We start from the raw sequence: 19,475 nt of genomic DNA, 5'->3' as shown, positions 1-19,475 counted from the left end.
ATCAAAAAAGAAAAAAAAGCCAAGTAAGGAACTGAAGTAAACAGGAAGAAGCTAAAGAAGTGTGACAGCAAAATTCTCCGCTGGCCCTTCCTCTGTGAGTGGGAAAGCCTGTGCGGCCATAATAAAGGCTATTGTTATGTTCACAATTTTGGAGCTAGGCTAATTTCCTAGTTCTAAGAACTGTACTATGGATATAGGGGACGAAAGTAAAGGGGGGCAGTTTCTCAATACCAACTCTACAACTTTCTTGTAAGTCTAAGTTACTTATTTAAAAATATTTTTTAATTATATGCACGCATGTGTGTGTGCACACATGAATGCAGTGCTTGCAGAGGCCAGAAGAGGGCACTGCATCCTCTGAAGCAGGAGTTACAGTTACAGACAACAGCATGGCTATGGGCACTTGCTATCATGTTTAGCTTTTTATTTAGCTCAAACTCAGCTCTTCATGGTTGTGTGGTAAGCACACCACTGCATGAGCTATCCCTTCCCCTCTTCCCCACTGGATTTTGATTCTTGATGCATACTGGAATGGTTCAGACTTTGGACTATTGGAATTGGATGCATTTTGCATCGAGAGATGGACATGAATCTTGGGCAAGATGTTGTGGTTTGGACATATTTAAATGTGTCCTCCAAAGATTCGCGTGTTGGAAGGCTGGTCCCCAAAGGCAACGTGAGCAGTGGTGGACCTTTAAGAGGTAGCGCACTTTAGGAAGGGGAGCTTGGAAGAGAGACTGTCAGACTCAGAGCTTCCCTCCGGCATCCAGTTTTGAGATATGACTTATTGCTCACAGGCATGCTGCCACCATGAGGTGATGCAGTCAAGAGGGCCCTAACCAGAGATAAGATGCTGCTAATGTGGTGTCCTAGGGCCTCTTGTCTGCATGAAATGAGCTTACCCTGGGGTATTTACGACAGTACCAACAAATAGACTGATGCAATCACCAATTGATAACAAGGGCATCAAGTCAACTGACTGGGTGAAACGCATGGCTTTTATAGCTCTTTAAAGATACTTTAAATACACATCTCTATGACCTTTCACTGGGTAATGGTCTCTTGTTTCTTAAATATAACCCCAGTAGATACATACACACACACACACACACACACACACACACACACACACACACACACACACGAATAAACGGAGCACCTCTAAAATGTTTAATTCAAACTTCAAGGAATATTATCAAGTTATTTAGAAGAACAGCCCATAGATGTGGGGAGAAATTTGCAAACTGTCTGAAGAGAGACCTGTACTTAGAACATACAAGGAACTATGTCAACTCAATAATAAAATAATAAATAACCCAATTCTTAAAAGAAGGCAAAAGAGCTAAATAAATATCTCCAGAGAAGATCGACCGATGGCCAGCACACACATGAAAAGATGTTCACTGCCATTAGCTGTCAGAGAAAAGCAACTCTAAGCCACAACGAGATTCTTCATCCCACTGGGATGAATTCAATAAAAAGAGACAGACATAGCACACATAAGGAGGTTGTAGGCAAAGTGGCACCTGCATATATTTCTGGCGGAGTGAAAATCGTATAGCCACAGTGAAAACAATTCGGTAATTGCTAGGAAAGTTAAACACAAAATTACCATATAACCCAAAAATTGTCCTCCTCCCAGGTAAAACCTAGGAGAAGTGAAAACATATTCATTTACACAATTTGCTTATGAATACTCAGAGGAACACTAGTAGAAAAAAAAAAGAGGTGGGAGAACTATATAAATGTCTATGGCTATAAATGGATAAGCAAAATACAGCATATCTTTTCTAAGGACCAGTACAGCTCCATAAAAAGGAACAAAGAATTGATGCATGTATTTTATTTCATGATTTAAATATGGGAAGATCATAACAGAATGTACCAAATCAAAGAAGTTAGTTACTCATGGCTCCATTTACATAGCATGTTCAGCGTAAGATTCCGCAGGGAAAGGGGTCAGCTTAGTGGTCCCCAGGGGCTCCACAGAGAGGCGCGGACAGGGACTGCTCATGACTCTGAGCTTCCTTGGGGCCAGAAGACAAGGTTCTAGAGTCAGAGAGCAGTGCCGCCTTCACAGCCTTGTAGATGTACCGAAAGCCACGGGCTGTGCGCTATTTTGAAGGTGGTAAATTTTATGGTAAATGAGCCATATCTTAATAATAAAATGAAAGCAAGCCACAGACCAGTATTTGTCATAAAAATACATGTAAAAGTCCTTTAAAATATTAGCAAATGGAACACAATACTATATAAAAAGGCTAATAAGCCTGTGTGAGGTTTACAGGAAAATCTATATAATTTACCGTATCAACAGAATAAAGGCTAGCGACTATGTAATCATCTCAATGGACTTATATTGACAAGATTCAATGCCAGTTGCCATGAAAAAGAAAAACCTGCACAATACATCTGGAAAGAAAAGAAACAGGGAGCAAATATTGTCACAGTTTCTAGTCAGGAATCTGGGTGTGGTGCTGAGGCTTGTGTCACCTTAGCAGTGGAGACTGGTATCAACCTCCTCTGAAGACTAAGGAGCAGTGAGTAACCCCTCAGGTCTCTCCATTATGTCAGCTCAGCTGGATTTAGTTCCTGGTAAGCTACTGGACTCAGCATCTCTGTAGTCCATTGACTTCTGACAGGAAGCTTCTCTTTGGTTTTTGCAATGTGGCTGGCTCACAAGGCAGCTTGGCTTCTTACAGAGCCAGCTAGCAAGATGGAAGTCCCAATCTTTTAATAAGCTGAGTTTTAATTTGGTAGTGATACCCCGTCATTTTTATCGAATTCTGTTCACTGAGGCAAGACAGGAAGTCCATCCAATAGCAAAGGGAAAAGCTCACATAGCAGCATGAAAACAGGCAGTTAGGTCTCTGTGAGCCACCTTACTGCCTGCCTACTACCACGGGCACGTGCAGAAAATGATAGTTAATGGCATCAATGCTATGCTTAAAAGCTGAATAATGGAAGCTTTCCTCTCTAAGGCAGAGAAAAACAAAAAGATACAAGCCCTCACCAGCTCCATTCTGGAGGGGCTTCACAGCGCAACAGACAATAACACGCGAAGGCCAGCAAGCAAAAGGCAAACTGTCTCTCTCATGCAAACAACTGTTTATATGGTGAATGAATTCTAAAGAACACACCCCCAGGTTACCCTCCACTCCTCCTAGTGCTAAGGGAAAATTTCCATCACAGAATAAAAATCAAAATGCAAAACTCAGTTACATTGTACATCCTGATATCAAGCAGTTAAAGATGACATTTAAAACATAAAGCTTTATGCTATGTATATTTTACCACAATAAACACTGGGTGGGGAAAAAAACAGTGTAATTTACAGCAACATAAAACACAAAATGCCCAGCAAAAGATATGAAAGGCCTCTCTAGAGACAATTAGAATATGACAGAAACTATAGAAGCTTTAGACAGGAAGAGAACTCTATCACATCGATGTATTGTAAGGCCTGGGTGTGGGGGTTTAAAAACAAATGGCCCCCGGAGACTCATGTGTTTGAATTCCTTGCCCATAGGGAGTAGCAATATTAGCAGGTGTGGCCTTGTTGGAGGAAGTGTGTCACTATGGAGGTGGGACTTGACATCTTATATGCTCAAGCTGTGCCCAGTGTGGTCCACAGTCCCCTTCTGCTGCCTGTGGATCCAGATGTGAAACTCTCAGCTCCCTCTCCAGCAGCATGTCTGCCTGTGCGCCGCCATGTTTCCAGCCATGAGGACAATGGGCTAAACCTCTGAACTGTAAGCCAGCCCAGATTAAATGTTCTCCTGTATAAGAGTGGCCATGGTCATGGTGTCTCTTCACAGCAATGACGCTCTAACTAAGACACTGGAAGGGCAGTCTGTTCCCTTCAAACTGAGCCAGTGCCAATCACAGCACTAGAAAGTTCATTTGTGGAAATTGGCAAAGTGGTTATAGTGTCTGAAAATTCAAAGGATGTGAATAGTCCAAAAACAAATGTAAAGACCAAACAGGTAATCCATTCATGGTCACATGCACATACAATAGGCATTCCATCCATGTTCTCAAGCACACACAATAGGCATTCCATCCATGTTCTCAAGCACATACAATAGGCATTCCATCCATGTTCTCAAGCACACACAATAGGCATTCCATCCACATACACAAACACACACAGCAGGCATTCCATCCATGTTCCTGTTCTAAGAGATCCAATGGCTTCTCCTGGCCTCTCTAGGCACTGCACGTATGTGGCACACATGTATGTAGACAAAACACCCGTACATAAAATAAAATTTTAAAACATGATGCCAGTCGTGGTGACACACGCTTTTAATCCTAGCACTTGGGAGAGACAGAGGCAGGTGGATCACTGATAGTTCAAGGCCAGCCTGATCTACAAAGCAAGTCTAGGACAGCCAGGGCTACAAAGAGAAACTCTGTCATGAAAAAAACAAAAACAAACGAACAAAAAAAAAAAAAAAAAGTGATGAGACCAGTATCTCTTAGATACCAAAGCCAGACAATGTCACCACAGGAAAAGAAAACTACAGGTCGGCTTCTCTGGTAAACATAGATGTACAAAACTCCCAACAAAATATGAGCAAAACAACTGCAGTAACACATTAAAAAAGATGGTTCCTAATAACCAAGTGGAATGTCTCCCGGCATGCAAGCATGCGTCACATGTGCAAACCAATAGATGTAATACATTGCACTAAAGGAATGAAACACAAGACACGCCTGCCATCTCACTCAATGAAGAAGCAGAAGTTATCATTCTCTTTGTTTGTTTTGGGATTTTTGTTTGTTTTGTTTTGCTTTTCAGACAGGTTCTCTCTATGTAGACTTGACTGTCCTGGAACTCATAATGTAGACCAGTCTAGCTTTGAACTCACAAAGATCTGCCTGCTTCTGCTTCCCCTGTGCTAAGATTAAAACTAAAAAGATCAAAAACAAACTAGTCTATGGTGGCAGAAATCAAAATAGTTGCTGACTGCAGGTGGGTGAGGAAGAAGACTTAAGGGGAGCATTCGTGGTCATGGATCCGCTTGGATTTGATGGTTGGGGTCTTCTGTGTATGTTTTCCTCATGACTTATCAGGTCTCACACTTAAGAGCATACATGTTGGTAAACTTGAACTAAAGTTTGAAAGAAAACTTTCCTGTTGGCTACCGCGTGGAGACAAGATAGGAGCACGGCCGTGACGAAGCAGCTACAGCTGTCAGGGAAAAGCCATCATGATGCTGACTTCAGTGCCATCCGAGCCACATTTGAAATAATGGTCCCTTCTAGGACATCTTTTCTCAGGGTGACCTCAAAAATCTCCAGCCACTTCTAGCGTGAACCATTGGCTCCATTGCAATAATGCAGCAAAGCCCAGTTGAGCACCTGCCCCGTGCCAGGTTATTAATCATCTTCTCCTCTCAGAGGGATTAGTAATAAGATAGCATCTTCCTGCATCCTAAGATGCCTTCCATGTATTAGTTATATCTATATCTGTATCTGTCTCCTGGAGGTTTTCATGAGGACTCAGTATACATGAAATATTGCTTACTTCTAATTGGGTTTTTTGTTGTTGTTATTGTTTTGGGGTTTTTTGTTTTGCTTTTTTTTGGGGGGTTGCTTTGTTGTTGTTGTTTTGTTTTTTTTGAAACAGAGTTTCTCTGTGGTATAGCCTTGGCTGTCCGGGACTCACTTTGCAAACCAGGCTGACCTTGCCCTCACAGTGATCTGTCTGCCTCTGCCTCCCCAGTGTTGGGATTAAAGGTGTGTACCTCCACACTCAGCTTAGTCCTAGTTTTAAATAGGACACTACCTGCTGTGCTACAGATACTCACAAAATACCTTCTTCCTTTTTTGATTAAAAAAAAGCCATGAAGTGAAATGCTGTGTGGAGAGGGTTGTGTATGCAGATTTGCTCAGCTGGGAAACACCAACAGAGACCACACGATTTTAGATACTGTAAGTCTGGCTTCGTTGGAGGGTCAGTTCATCTTAGTGTTTAAAATATGTACTTCTAAATAAAATCTAAGGAAAAGACTTATGCAGGAGAAAAGCTAGTAAGTAACTAATTTAAACACTACACTGTGAAGCAAACTTCAAAATCAACAGAGGAAGACTGACACACAGAGGTTCCATTCTACTGACAATATATTAGGTTTTTTATGTAGGGAAACCTTGCTCAGCAAAATGGGAAGGTTCTTTGTTCACCTCAATGCACAAAGCACCATTGGAGCTTACTCAGAGTGTCCTCATGATCAATCCCGAGGAGCTGCCCGTCTTTTGGTCAAATGGGAGCAGACCGCTTGTCCCCCAGAGGCCAAGCAAAGTATTAACACCAAACACACCCAGTGGGGCAGAACACTGTGTGCAACACCAAGCCAAAGGGAGCAGTGGTGCTCAGGGGAGGGGATATCAGCTCCCAGCTAGAGAGGGAATGAGCAAACAATGCATAAAGCTCCACTCCATCCAAAGCCACCGCCTAACCACAGTCCCCGGGGACAGTGAGAATTCACCAGCAAGAATACTAGAAGCTGGACAGCTGGTAGCAGACAAAGCAGGTCTGAAAAACTAAGTCTTAAACCAACAGTAATGAAGGTTTAAAAACTCAGGGGTCAGCCCCCTGCAACATCTCTACGATGTGCATCTATAAAGAGGGTTGGTTTAGACTGCTAACGACTGCCAAACTGTCAGACACCATCCTTGTTTCCTAAGGCCACCACTGCAGGACAATACATTCTGGAGAATTGGTGGGTGGGGTGGGGGGTAGGGGGTGGGAATCTTTGGATCACCAAGCCCAATTGAAGGCAGAAGAAACAGAAACACCATGAAAAACATAGCATATTGTTGTAGAATTAACTCTATCACCTTCCTCCCCAAAATATATCAAAGACCTAATCCTGAGTAGGATTCTATGTGGAGACTTCAAAAGGATGGATAAGATGAAAGGACACTGTGAAGAAGGGACCATCAAAGACAAGACTTACCTCCTTATAGGAGATAGTAGCCATAGACGTTAGAGCTATGCCCACATGTGCAGGGAGCAAGGTCACAGGAGGACACAGCGAGCATGTGCTGTCTACAAGACAGGAAGAGGAGAGGCCTCACCTCAGACCAATAGCACCGGGGCCTCCATCCTGGACTCCCAGCCACCAGAATGTCGAGACAGAGATGATCTAAGCCAGGATCTTTGAACAGCTGAGGGACAGATTTGGGAAGCACCAGGCCGACTGAGACGGTCTTAGGAGGGAGGTCTTCAGGAAGACGAGGTTGGTAGAAGAAAGACTGTAAATGTAATTTTGAGATGAATCTGATTCAACTATGAGTTTGGTGTTAAATTAGTGACACATGTAAATAGTCTAAGCAGAGCTGACAAAGTCTTAATGCCTGGAAGGAAATGTGGGTCAGGAAAGGATGCCAAAGTGTTTGGAAGAACAGCACAGTGTACTTGCTGACCAGATGGGTGGATGCTGTGGCTGCTTGAGAATGAGATGGGAAGCACGGTGCTGACAGGTGGAGAAGAATGGCTGGTGCTAACGCTGTCTTCCTAGTGGGAAGTCAGCAGACAATGTGGAGATGAACAGTTCAGATAGATAAATGCACGTGTGTGTGTTATCAACGTGGGAAAGTATTTAAAAGGCTAAATTAATAAAGGAGGTGCGTCTGGAATGCTGGAAGGGGAGAAAGGCCGAAGATGAGTATGAGTTTGAACGGTGTGTGTGTGAGAGAGAGAGAGAGAGAGAGAGAGAGAGAGAGAGAGAGAGAGAGAGAGAGAGAGAGAGACAGACAGACAGACAGACAGACAGACAGACACAGACACAGAGACAGAGAGACAGGACAGGGGTAGGGGGGTTAGAAACTGAGAGAGTGTATTTCTTGAACTATTAGACTCTTTAGGTATAGGTAACTTTTAATTTTAAAATAAAATCCAAGATGAAAACACTAAGAGGAAGGAGAAGAGCGGGAAGACAGCAACTTTGAGACCTCTGAAGTGCAGTTCCTAGAGCCTTCAGGCAGGTCAGCCCATGGCACATGCTGCTTGCTCTGAAGGACCCCACCCTACAAATTCCAGCCCTGGCAGGAGAGCCTGGCTGGGAAGCATGTGAGAACTCTCTGGCTAATTCTCACTGGCCCTGCAGGTATCTGCTCATCTGCTCCTATGGCTTGTTGTCTGCAAACTTACCTAAAGATAACTTGACCCCTCGCCTCAGGACACCCCACTCAGCACTGGGATAAGTTTGGTTCTGAGGGTACTGTAGTCCTCAGCTCTCACACTGTGGGTCACACATTATAATTCTACAGAGGAATCAAGAACACAGAACCAACCAAATGTCTATTTTTCTAGCTCTTGGAGGACAAGGTCCCCTGACCCACTGGCCAGCTCAGACCAAACCTATTGATTCTACCTCAAGTTAGTCAAACCCCAGCAAGACCCCAGTTCTTTCTGAGACTGTCTAAACTGACCTCCTTATCATCAGCTACTTCACTTTGCTGCTGTAATAAAAGCAATTTTAAGGAAGCAAGGGCTCGTATTGGCTCACAGTTCAAGGGCAACATTCATCTTGGCAGTGGAGGAGGGGTAGGGGCTGAGTCTGGGGGGGCTGGAGCCTGAACCAGCTGATCACATTGCAGTCCCAACCAGAGAGCAGAAGACAAATGAATGCTTAAGTTCAGGCCACTTTCTCCTAGATCCCAGCCCAGGGGACTGTGCTACCCACAGTGGCTGGTCTTCCAGGTCAGCGAACCTAAATCAAGATCGTCCCCCAGAGGCAACTCAGCAGCCCAGCTCTCGGATGATTCTACAATTTATCCTGTTGACAGTTAATATGAGTTAGCATGATTTGCACCTCTACCTGAAAGCCATTTTGCCAAAGGTTAAACATGGCGGATGCTCACTGAGTACGCTGAAGGGGGTTGAGCGGCTAGAGGCCCACATGTCGCTGAGACTCATGCACAGTCCAGCTTACAAGCTGCTTCAAGCCAACACTTACTTCATCACAGTGCTTTTCGGTTTTTCTCTTTCAAATTGAATAACCTGTTTCTCAATCTCCCCATTATTTAAGATGATGAGGGACTGATCTCACCTCCTGACCGCAAGTTTAACATTTTTGTCACCTGACCAGCCCCTTACGGGTGTGCCTTGTTCAAATGGTCAGATCATCCACCGCAATGGCTTTGTTAGTGTAGGGTTTTTTTTTTTTTTCCTCCAGAAACTCATGAGTGGGCTTGGCGGCCACTCTGTGGCATTTCCAGCCATAGTACATGCCTGAGGGCTTGGTCTGATTCTGGGTGTATCATCGGTGAACATGAGGATGCCAAATGGTCTGAGCCTATTGCTTTGTGTTGTGGCTGCTTTGTGGTGACGCCCTTCATGGTGGCTTTGTCCCTCCATTAGAGTCCTGTTGGTGGCCATCTATACATCAGTGTTGAGGTGCACAAAGGCCATGTAGATGCTCTCACCCAGAGCACAGATCTTCATTGGGCCTTCATCTTTTAGTCTAGTGCCTTTTTATTCCACAGCAAGAACAACAGCGCTCCATTCCCTTTGTGTGACTGTGATGGACTCTTTCTGATAAAATGCATCATTAAATTTAAAGGCATTTATCAGCCTGTATGGCAAATCCTGCATCTTCCCATGTGAAGAGAGCCTATTTGAAAATGTAGGTTTGTGTTGCTTCTTGTCTGTTCATGATCTGTTTGTTCATTTGCTTGTAAAAACACTTATTTCCCCACTGAACTGTCTTTTTAATTTGACGTTTAGAGGTTACTCATAAACTTAGGAAATTTATCAATTTTGGCTATTCTAAGGTTAAGAGAAACTTTTTGAAAATATAGATTTGCATTCCTTCTTGCCTGCTTATGAGTTTTCATTTGCTTGTAAAAACTTTTCTGTGAGCTTTTTCTTTCTTTCTTTCCTTGTTTTTGTTTGTTTGTTTTGGTTTTGGTTTTGGTTTGGTTTGGTTTTTTAGGGTTTTTTTTTTTTTTTTTTTTTTTTTGAGACAGAGTCTCTTGTGTTAACCTTGGCTGTCCTGGACTTGCTTTGTAGACCAGCCTGCCTCTGCCTCCCGAGTGCTGGGATTAAAGGCGTGTGCCACTATGCCTGGCTTTCTTTCTTTCTTTCTTTCTTTCTTTCTTTCTTTCTTTCTTTCTTTCTTTCTTTCTTTCTCTTTCTTCTTTTTAAGACAAGATTTCTCTGTGTAGCCTTGGATGTTCTGGACTTTGTAGACCAGGCTGGCCTCGAACTCAAGAGATTCATCCGCTTTTGCCTCCCAGAGTGCTGGGATTACAGGTGTGTGTCACCACTGTGAATATTTTCATTACTCGAATCTGCACATATCTTTCCACTGAGCTGTCTTTTTAACTTGATCTTTAGAAATTACTTACACGCTCAGGAAATTAATCAATTTTGAATCAGCTTCTGTGCCTGAGTGCTCTAATGGGCACAGGGACAGGAAACCCACCTGTGATCAGGAATGGAGCAGTGACAGCAGTGGTGCCATTGGCTAAGCTCACGTAGGGATGGGCCCAGTAAGCCACCTGTTCCTAGGTCCTCACCTGGACCTTGAGAGGAAGTGAAACCATGCCCCTGGTATAGACAAAGAGCAAGTCTAAGGAGGCAGAGTTGCTAGGGGTTACCTAGCAAAGCTAAGGCATAGGCTCATCTGATTTCAGAGTCCGAGAAGGGTGCCTCCCATTTGCTTCCCAGTGACTGGCAAGCAGGGACTGAAGGTCAGGTTGGTCACTCCAAATCAACTGTATCATAGTTATGCTCTGGTAACACAAACCCTCAGCCTAGCACATGGGCCCCAAAGGCAGGAGCTAAACTTCCTACTATGCCATGTCTGTTCTGCTCCCAGGACTTAGGAAGGCCCCCCGCACAGCAGGCATTCCATGAGTGGTGGCTGTGTGCAGGTATGAAGGCATGAGTGAACGCACACGTCTTCTCACTGGCAAGGACCACACCGGGCCTTCCAGGTCCAACTCATGCTGTTACCCAGAGCACAAAGGCTCCAGCGCTGTGCTCTCCCTGCAGTAGTCCCTCTCCGGTCAAACTCCTTCCCCACCAGCATCAGCACAGTGAAGTGGGAGAAAGTCTATGAACCCTGGGGAATGCCCTGCTCAGGGCTTGGCATGTCACCCTGAGGAAGCTAAAGACTTGAACTCATCTGTTCGCTTCCCAAACACAGCTGTACGTCATTTGCACTGTTAACTATCTCCACAAGATGATGAAAGCCACAGAGGGGTTAAAAAGCCATCCAAAGGCAAAATAGTAGAGCCAGGATTTTAACCCAAACAGATGCCTGAACTCTTGTGACAAGTCCGCGATCTTTACATGTGTACAGTATGTGGAATCCTGTTCCCTCTCAGACCTTATCATCCCCACACCCCCTCAAGCTCTCAAATGCTCCCCAGGCCCTGGTTCTTGGGGTCCCTCTGCTGGGCCTACCTTTGCTCTTGTTCTGTCTGCCACAACGGGGATGGTATGGTCGTGACACAGAGTCTGCCTTCCAAGATCTGTCCCCAGCACAGTATATACACTTCAGGCCCTTCTGAGTGCGGGTAGGCACTTCCCATGGCTCTGAACACACATGATTTCAAACACACTGGCTATACGACAGGGATAAAGGCATCTTTCCTACATCCAAGGGCTTGGTTGAGAATACATTATTTTTTCCAAACCTGTGCTTCCACCAGACACCAAGGAGCACATACCACCATGAGCTAACTCTGTAGGGGTGGTGCTCAGGAAGCCCCCAAGAAGCCTGTCTACACAGCTCTCCATGCTCTCTCCCATTCACGGGAGCCTCTTCACCTCGCTATAAGGCCACAAGCCTGTATGAGATGAGCTGTAGTCCCCCAGCCAAGCCCTAAATTCAAGGGCAGCTCAATTTGGCCACTGCTCCCATGCCCACTTTACCAACGAGAAGGGGAGCTGTGGGAAGGCAGTTTACCCTTGACCCAAGCACCTTCCTTGCTGTCTGTCCTGCTGGTCCCCAGTGGGCCTCACTCGTCAGGAGTGCCCACCGCTCCTTCCTCACAGAAACTCTGGGCATCCCTCACTCCACCCTCCTCCCAGAGCTCGACTGAGCTCGCTCCTAATTGGCCTGGCAAAGCTCAGTCATTACAGGGAAGTCCTTGATGTTGGAGATTTCCACAAAGCTAAACCACTAAATCCCAGGGCCGCCAGCCTGTCTTTCTAGCTTCTCCAGTCTGTCAGAAATCCCGCCCACTCCCAAACAGAAACCGCAGTCCTGGGGTTCAGTGTCACCCCATCTCAGGCCACCTTATCAAGGCGGGCCCAGCCACCCTTTATCTGCCTGCCTCTCTAAGTGCTTCCATCACCCAGATAGGCCTCATAAAAGCTGGAAAAAGACACAGCTGCCTGGTTTTGACATCACTGACTTCAAAGGCCTCGAAATAGGTGGGGCCCGTCTGGCTGCCGTGGCTGAGTTCAGAGCAATGTTTGGTGCTCCTGGGACGACCCTGTTGGCCTGAGGATCAGTTCAGGAGCCCTCAAGCTTATCAGCGAATACACAGACACGGTTATGAGTCAAGCAGCCTGGAATCAAGCAGCCCCGGCCTACGACCCGGTCTGCCACTTGGTAACTGGGCCAGTTGATCATGCTTCCAATTTCTGGCCATCGGGGGGGGGGGGGACATCAGGGCTCAGCCTCCAAACCCCTCTCTCCTAGGATGGCAGGCATCTGTTCCAAGAAAGTGGGCAGCTGCTCTTTAGCAGACACGTGGCTCTGTCAGGAAGATGAGAAGGGTTCTGGAGTTGGAGATTCTGGCTACACAGCCATGTCTGCTTTCATGCAAACGTGCTTAACGCCACCGACTAGTATATTTAAAATGATGAAAATGCTAAGTTTACATTGGGAATAATTTATCTTCACGCTCTTTTGAAATAGGATCCCCACTCTAAACAGAATGTCAGGAGTAACAAAACAAGGTATTCAGCCCTTCCCCAGGCTCTACCTGAAACGAAGTACAAGCCAAGCACTGGTCACCTCCTGCCAGCCCCAGTCCAGCCCTGTGACCCGTCAGCCCCCATCTAGACGTGGGACATACCGGGTGCAGGCAGCAATGCCCCTGAAGGTGTCTGTCACACGTGTTGTCCTCACAGAAGCCTTGGAGTCTAGTTGTGCCTGACTCATGACTACAGGGAACCCCCTGTCCCCGCCCCTCTAGCAGCCCCAGACAAAGCAGTAAGTCCAGGAAGATGGACAAGGAAGACGAGATTAAGTCATCATTAGGTTTTCTCTTGAGTTTCACAGAACAGGATTAAGACACTTTTTGGGCTCATTGCCCAGATAGAAAAATAGCAGATGAAAATATTTATTTGTTTCTAAGGCTCTTGCAATGCTGGATGAAAAGCCCACCTTGGTTGTAACTTACTGTGATTCAAGCTGTTCTGAGGCAACTCTCCAACCCCCAACTTGCTCAGATTTTAGGCAAGAGGTTCCACAGTCACCCTGCGGGAGTGGAAATGGGACCCCTGTCCCAACAGAGACTGAATGCAATAAACAAGAATTATCCCTATTGGCACCAGGGAGTCATAAAGAGCCCCACTGAATCACCAGAGCTAGTACTGTGTCAGCATTTCTATATAAGCCACAGTTTGCCAGGGATCAGCTCACAGCCATCAAACAGTCTACTCCAAGCTACAGCCTGACCTAAAGGAACTTTCAGTCCAGGAATAGATACCGACAAGAAAGCCAGGTGACACTGCCCACAAGCCTCCAGGACAAGGGTGCCTGGCCCCAGGGTATGGTAAGGAGAGCACTGTGGTCCTCTGCAGACGCTGGTGATTAAGAACATGGACCACAGTGGTCAAAATTCAAATTTGATCCTTAGTTTTTTGGGTGTTTTTTGGGGGGAGGGGTTGGTTTTTTTCTTTGTTTTGTTTTAAGCTAAAAGATATTTGCTGCTTTGAGACCTTAGAAAAGGCTTGAACTGAGCATGTGTGAGCCAAAGCCTTCCCCTTCCCCTGTGAACAGCAAAAGGAGCAGAGACACTAAGCTGAGCATGGACCATGGCCCATGCCGGTGACATCCTGCATCTGTTGGGACAGTAGTTCTGCCTTGTATCTCACAGGCAACGCTCTGAGAGCCTAGCCCTGTGTAACACAGGCAGGCAGTGGGAAAGAGATAGCATCAGTAAATAAAACTAGGCCCCTCAGCATGCTGCACAAAAATATGTATATAATCATAGATACAACAATTTATACTTGTATATAAGTATTTTTATTTATAATATATAAATATAATAATCTTTAGAATTATACAAAGCATTAGGAGAAAATTAAGAGAATTTGTATATAAGCAGAGAAGGGACAGTTTTCTGAATCATGAAAATAGAAGTCCTTAAAAGAAAGAGTTTTTACTATTTTAAATAAATTAAAATAAGTAAATTTAATATTTTAATTGGTCCTAAATTTTTAAGAAGCTATCTTTTCACAAACAAAAATTAAACAGTATAGCTGGGCATGGTGGTACACACCTGTACTCCCAGCACTTGGGGAGGGTGAGGAGGGGGATCTCCGTAAATTTGAAGCCAGGCTGCTCTACAAAGAATCCAGAAGAGTCAGAGCTACACAGAGAAACCCTGTCTTGAAAAAAAAATTAAACAGTATATGAAATTAAAGTATTTGCTATATATATATGCCAAAGGTTTTACATTCTTCCATAGTAAAGAATTTGCCACCCCTCCCCCCCCCCAAAAAAAAAAAAAAAAAACCCAGAAGGAATAGGTAAGAGGTAGAAGCAATTTAAAGATGAGGAAATGGACAATGTCAATGATCAAAACATGCAGAGTGCTGCTGTAGCTAGGGAAAGAGGAAATCAGAAACACCAAACTGAACCAGTAGATTAACAGCATTAAAACATAGGTTCCCCATCTCCGTAGAGGATGTGGTCAAAAGAGAGCTCTCACAGACTACTAAGGAGCTATAAAAATGTCACTAGTGGCATCTATTAAGAAATAAAGTCCTGCCAAGTAGTGATGGCACACACCTTTAATCCCAGCACTTGGGAGGCAGAGGCAGGCGGATCGCTGTGAGTTTGAGGCCAACCTGGTCTACAATGCGAGTCCAGGACAGTCAAGGCTACACAGAGAAACCCTGTCTCGAAAAACAAGAAAACAAACAAACAAAAGATAAAGTCCTGAGTAGCTGGGGAGGGTGTGGGCCGCTGTGCAGCACAGCACATACCCTATGGACCACATGCTGCTATAGACACCTGAACTACTTGAACTGCAGGTTGGGAAGTCTTGGGATGCTGGGCCACAGTAGGTGCCTCCTGGTGTTTTGGTGGAGTCAGCATGCTGTCGGTACTTTGGTCTGGAAAACCACAGGGTTCACCTTGGAATACCGAAAAAGAAAATTGGTACCAACTTATCTCTGAGTCAGTATCCCAGAGCTCAGTTGCAGCTTACCAGCCATGCTTCAGAATGGAGTCCCACCCACCCAGCAGGGGATGTGGTGGCACTTTCTGCTGATGTTGGATGGGCGGCCACAGGAGGAGGAGAGTGCTCAACAAGATTCGGGGCAGAGGTCAGGTCCAAGCCTTCCCTTGAGGATGACCTTCCTTGCTTTGAGAAGGCCCCAAGCAGGCACATTTCCTTCTCAAACTTGTCTAAAGACAAGCATCCTCCAGGGCAACACTGGCTGGTTAAGGAGGCTTTGCCGAAGAGCTTGCCACCCTCAGAGCTCAGATGGCCAAGACTGCGACCCTGCAGGAGCAGCAGAGTTCCAGTGAAGGTACTCACACATCTGTTACTGCAGCACGCCCCTCTCCTTCTGGACCTCAACCTCTCCCTCCCCACCCCCTTCCCCTCCCCCGGTGTTCCACCAAAGTATGTCTGCTCTTGATCTGATTACAGAGGAAGAGAGCAAACCCTCAATGCTGAAAAGACTTTGACTAAGAGCCACCCAAAGCAGCCTGACATGCCAGATGTGCTAGAGATCCTTAAAGCTATGAACAGTGTGACGCCATGGTCAGTCAAGAGGTCAGGGAAAGATGTCAGGTCTAGGCCACTCACTAGCTTACTGGATACTACTGACCCTGCTGCCTTCAAAGCAGAGGCTCCGAACAAAGAAGTTTGCTTATCAGCATAGAGAGAGACAATAGCCAAAGTAAAGTGGAAAGAGAAACCTCATAAGTCTGAGTCAGAGGCCACTCGGCTTGTCCTGTTTGGCCCACACAGTGTATAGGGAAAATGAAGGCTTCAACTGAAAGTGTCCCAGACTCCTAATGGATAATGTGCCCAGCAAGGATGACATCTTTGCTTATATTTCTATTTCTCTCAATGTAGAAGTTAGTTGTTAGTGTGGAAACCCAAAACTTACAGAGAAGCATATTTAACCCTGGGTTTCACCCATAGCAGTTTCCAATGTTAAGTTTACCCCACAGGGTTTTATTTGTATTTAAGTATAACAAAGTAAAACTCAATCTAATAAAATTTTCATCATGACAGTGGATTAAAAAAAGATAAAATCCCTGCAGTGTTGTCTCCTGCCCACTTTCAGTCTGTACCTACCAGGACTCACTTTGCTCTGTCCTGTATACATAGGCTCAGTGTCCTGAATGGAAAAGTACGAGACCTCTCAGACACATGACACATGACACATGACAGGCCCTTCCAAACCAGCTCTTGTTCTAGCTGCACGCCTAACTCGGCACTTAGCCCTCATAAAACAGGAGTGACCTCCTTCACGATGTCATAGCTGCTCCCATGCCTACCTTGTCGCCCAGAACCCTCAAATAGGCACAGCCTTCTTCCAGAGCAATTCCTGAGCCCAGAGCACCCGGTGGCTTTCTTCCTTAGAGTCAAAATCCCTGATTTTATGAGCTCTTTGCTCTCTGCTCCCAAGAGCTAAAGACCCTTCGTTTGTCCCACAGGCCTTCAGTGAACACCCCTTATAAGTCAGGGCCAAGGTGCAGCCGTGGGGGACACAGACAGAGCCCTGCCCAGGTGGGCTTTCATTTTTAGCATAACATGCAAAACCAAGTTAATTCATAGCACCATAGGACCGGGCAAGGCTGTGGAAGGCCAGGATGGGTAGGAGTGGGGCTGTGAGCTTTCTTCTCAGCACCTTCCTGTGGGATGGTTTTGGCTCATATATGTTGGGGGCCAGAGTCAGGAGCTCTCCTGTAATGGGGTTATTTTCTCTCCCTGTTCACTTTTATTACAGTCCCATTCTCTCTGCACATGAAACCCTAACTTCAACAAAAGCATATTTGGGTAATCCGATATAAACTAAATTTAAACTTTGACCTCCAACAATTAAAAAAGAAAGAAAGGAAAAAAAAAAAAACCATGCTACTTTCCTTCTCCGAAGACCTGAAATGTACATGAAGGGCCTGCTAGCTTCACTTTCTGGGTTTCTGACTGACTTCTAACTTAATTCTAAACATCACTCAATCTAACTGGGGACAGGTCAGACCTGTGGTGGGCAGATAGCCCAGGGCCAGTCTCATGCGGGAGAGAAGTCACAGCCTAGCTGGTTCCTGCAGCCTAGCTTCCGTGTGAGATGTGCTCAGGGCTGAGTTATAGCTGAAAACACAAAATCCATCCACTGCCTTCCACTGTATGCAAAATCCAACCCACTGTACGCAAATCCGTGCCGATTCCCAGTTAGCAGGAATCGCTTTAATCCCTGCTGTGGGTCAAGGTTAAGTGTGGGCTTACTCCAATCTGCCCCACGTCATGTTCTAATTCCTGTAGGTTATCTGACTTGGAAATGGAGGCAGGCAACTGCAGGCCCAGGTGGGGGCTGTCTGCAACCAAGCCTTTCCTTGCACCCCCAGCAGCCACCACGCCTGCTGCTGCTGCTGCTGCTGCTGCTGCTGCTGCTGCTCTGCCATTTCCTGGATTCCAAACATGGCCTTCATGTCGCTCAGGTTTGCTATTTACAAAATTAAAGTCTTGCTTTTGCTTCTTCTTCATCTTCTTTTTTTTTTTAAAGAGAGAAATTAAATGTCACAGTCTGGACCAGGATAAGCAGCCAAGTGTTCAGATTCAGGGATGCCCTGCATTAATAACCGTTCACCGAGGAAGCATTTCCTGTTTATACACGGAGCTAATGAGAATCCATCATGCCTGTCAAATACACTGAACACCAAATTCAAATGTCAAACCAAATGTAAGAGGTCACACATTTCCTTTGCTAACTAAAAGTGTAATTCATAAATATTATTGCTACCAAACTCTCCATCTACATCATTTGTTTAGAAATATGCACATGTAATATAAATTGTGATTAAGTTAAATGGGTATATTATTTCCTGTTTTAAGGGCTAACAGCAGCATGAATTATGCTTTACTGCAAAGAAGGCTTGAGTCATCAGCAGCTCTGCCTGAGCACAGCCCTACATTTTACACCCCCAGGTTGGGTTTTGCACATCCATTCATAAATACTTTACATTACCCAGCTCCACTGATAACTTTCACTTCTCCAGCCGCCTTATAAAATAGCTCTTACCATTGAAAAGGTCAGCTAAATGGACATAAACTTTGGACCTCGTTACATTTAAAAATAAAAGTGAAAAAAAAAAAAAAAAAAAAAAAAAAACCACAACGAAATGGCTTTGCCAAAGCTAGGATCTCCAATTCCATCTGTAAGTCCAACTCCTGGACCCAAGCTAGGCTGGTTTCGCTTCTGCGCATAGTAAGACAGCTGGAAGCAACCACAGGGGCACCAGGAAGGAGCCACAGCACTGGGTAGCAACATTTCACCCCACTCTTGCCTACCATTTAATTCATCTACTGCCCTCAGCTTCAAAGAGAAAAGCACATGTATTCGCCACTTGTTAGACTGTTTTGGGATATAATGCTTTCGAAGGGGCGCACAAGGACAGCAGAACAAACAAGCAGGCTCTCATCTAAAACCCAAGAACAGCAAATAGAACATGCCAGTAAGAGGGCAGGGACATGGAAGACCAGAACCAAAGCTGACTGTTGTCACTGGTCATGCTCTGTCTGTCAGTTCAAGAATGCAGATCCACTCTCCGGTCAATGAAAATGACCACCAGTGACCCAAATAAATACAAACACATGGACGGCCCCTCCCTTCCCAGGCAAGTCTGATGGAGCTGCTCCTACAGGCAGGCTGAGCGCCCAGCTTGGAGCTCAGCACACCAGAACCAAGCCAGACCCTCATCCAGACAAACCAGAGACCTCAGGGACCACCATATCAAGGGAGCCTTGGACTGAACCAGGAGAGGGGAAGAGGGGTGGGCATCAGGGTCCACAGTAAGCCTGACTCATCACTGGTTCTGATCCCTGGCAAACCTTCCAAAGGAAGCCTGCTGGACACCATCGTGGCAGATGATTGTGCAACGAGAGCGTCTTTGATGTCACAGATCAGGGGGAAGGCTCAGCTGGGCTTCTGAAGGAGATAACCAGGACAATTTCCAGCTTTTGAAATCTAGTGATGGCTATTTCGTGGATTCCAGCTTCAGAAGAGACAGCTGACATACAACAGTGGTGCTTGT

General features: G+C 45.4%; 1 pseudogene; it reads left to right on the top strand.

Annotated features, from left to right (window-relative positions):
• The first annotated feature begins 15,254 nt into the window (after nt 1–15,254).
• LOC127187060 (mitochondrial fission regulator 1-like) lies at nt 15,255–16,096 on the top strand (annotated as a pseudogene).
• Nucleotides 16,097–19,475: the final 3,379 nt, after the last annotated feature.

Source organism: Acomys russatus, chromosome 3 (assembly GCF_903995435.1).
Source record: "Acomys russatus chromosome 3, mAcoRus1.1, whole genome shotgun sequence".
NCBI classification, from domain to species: Eukaryota; Metazoa; Chordata; class Mammalia; order Rodentia; family Muridae; genus Acomys; species Acomys russatus.
This window is presented reverse-complemented; position numbering and strand designations above follow the sequence as displayed.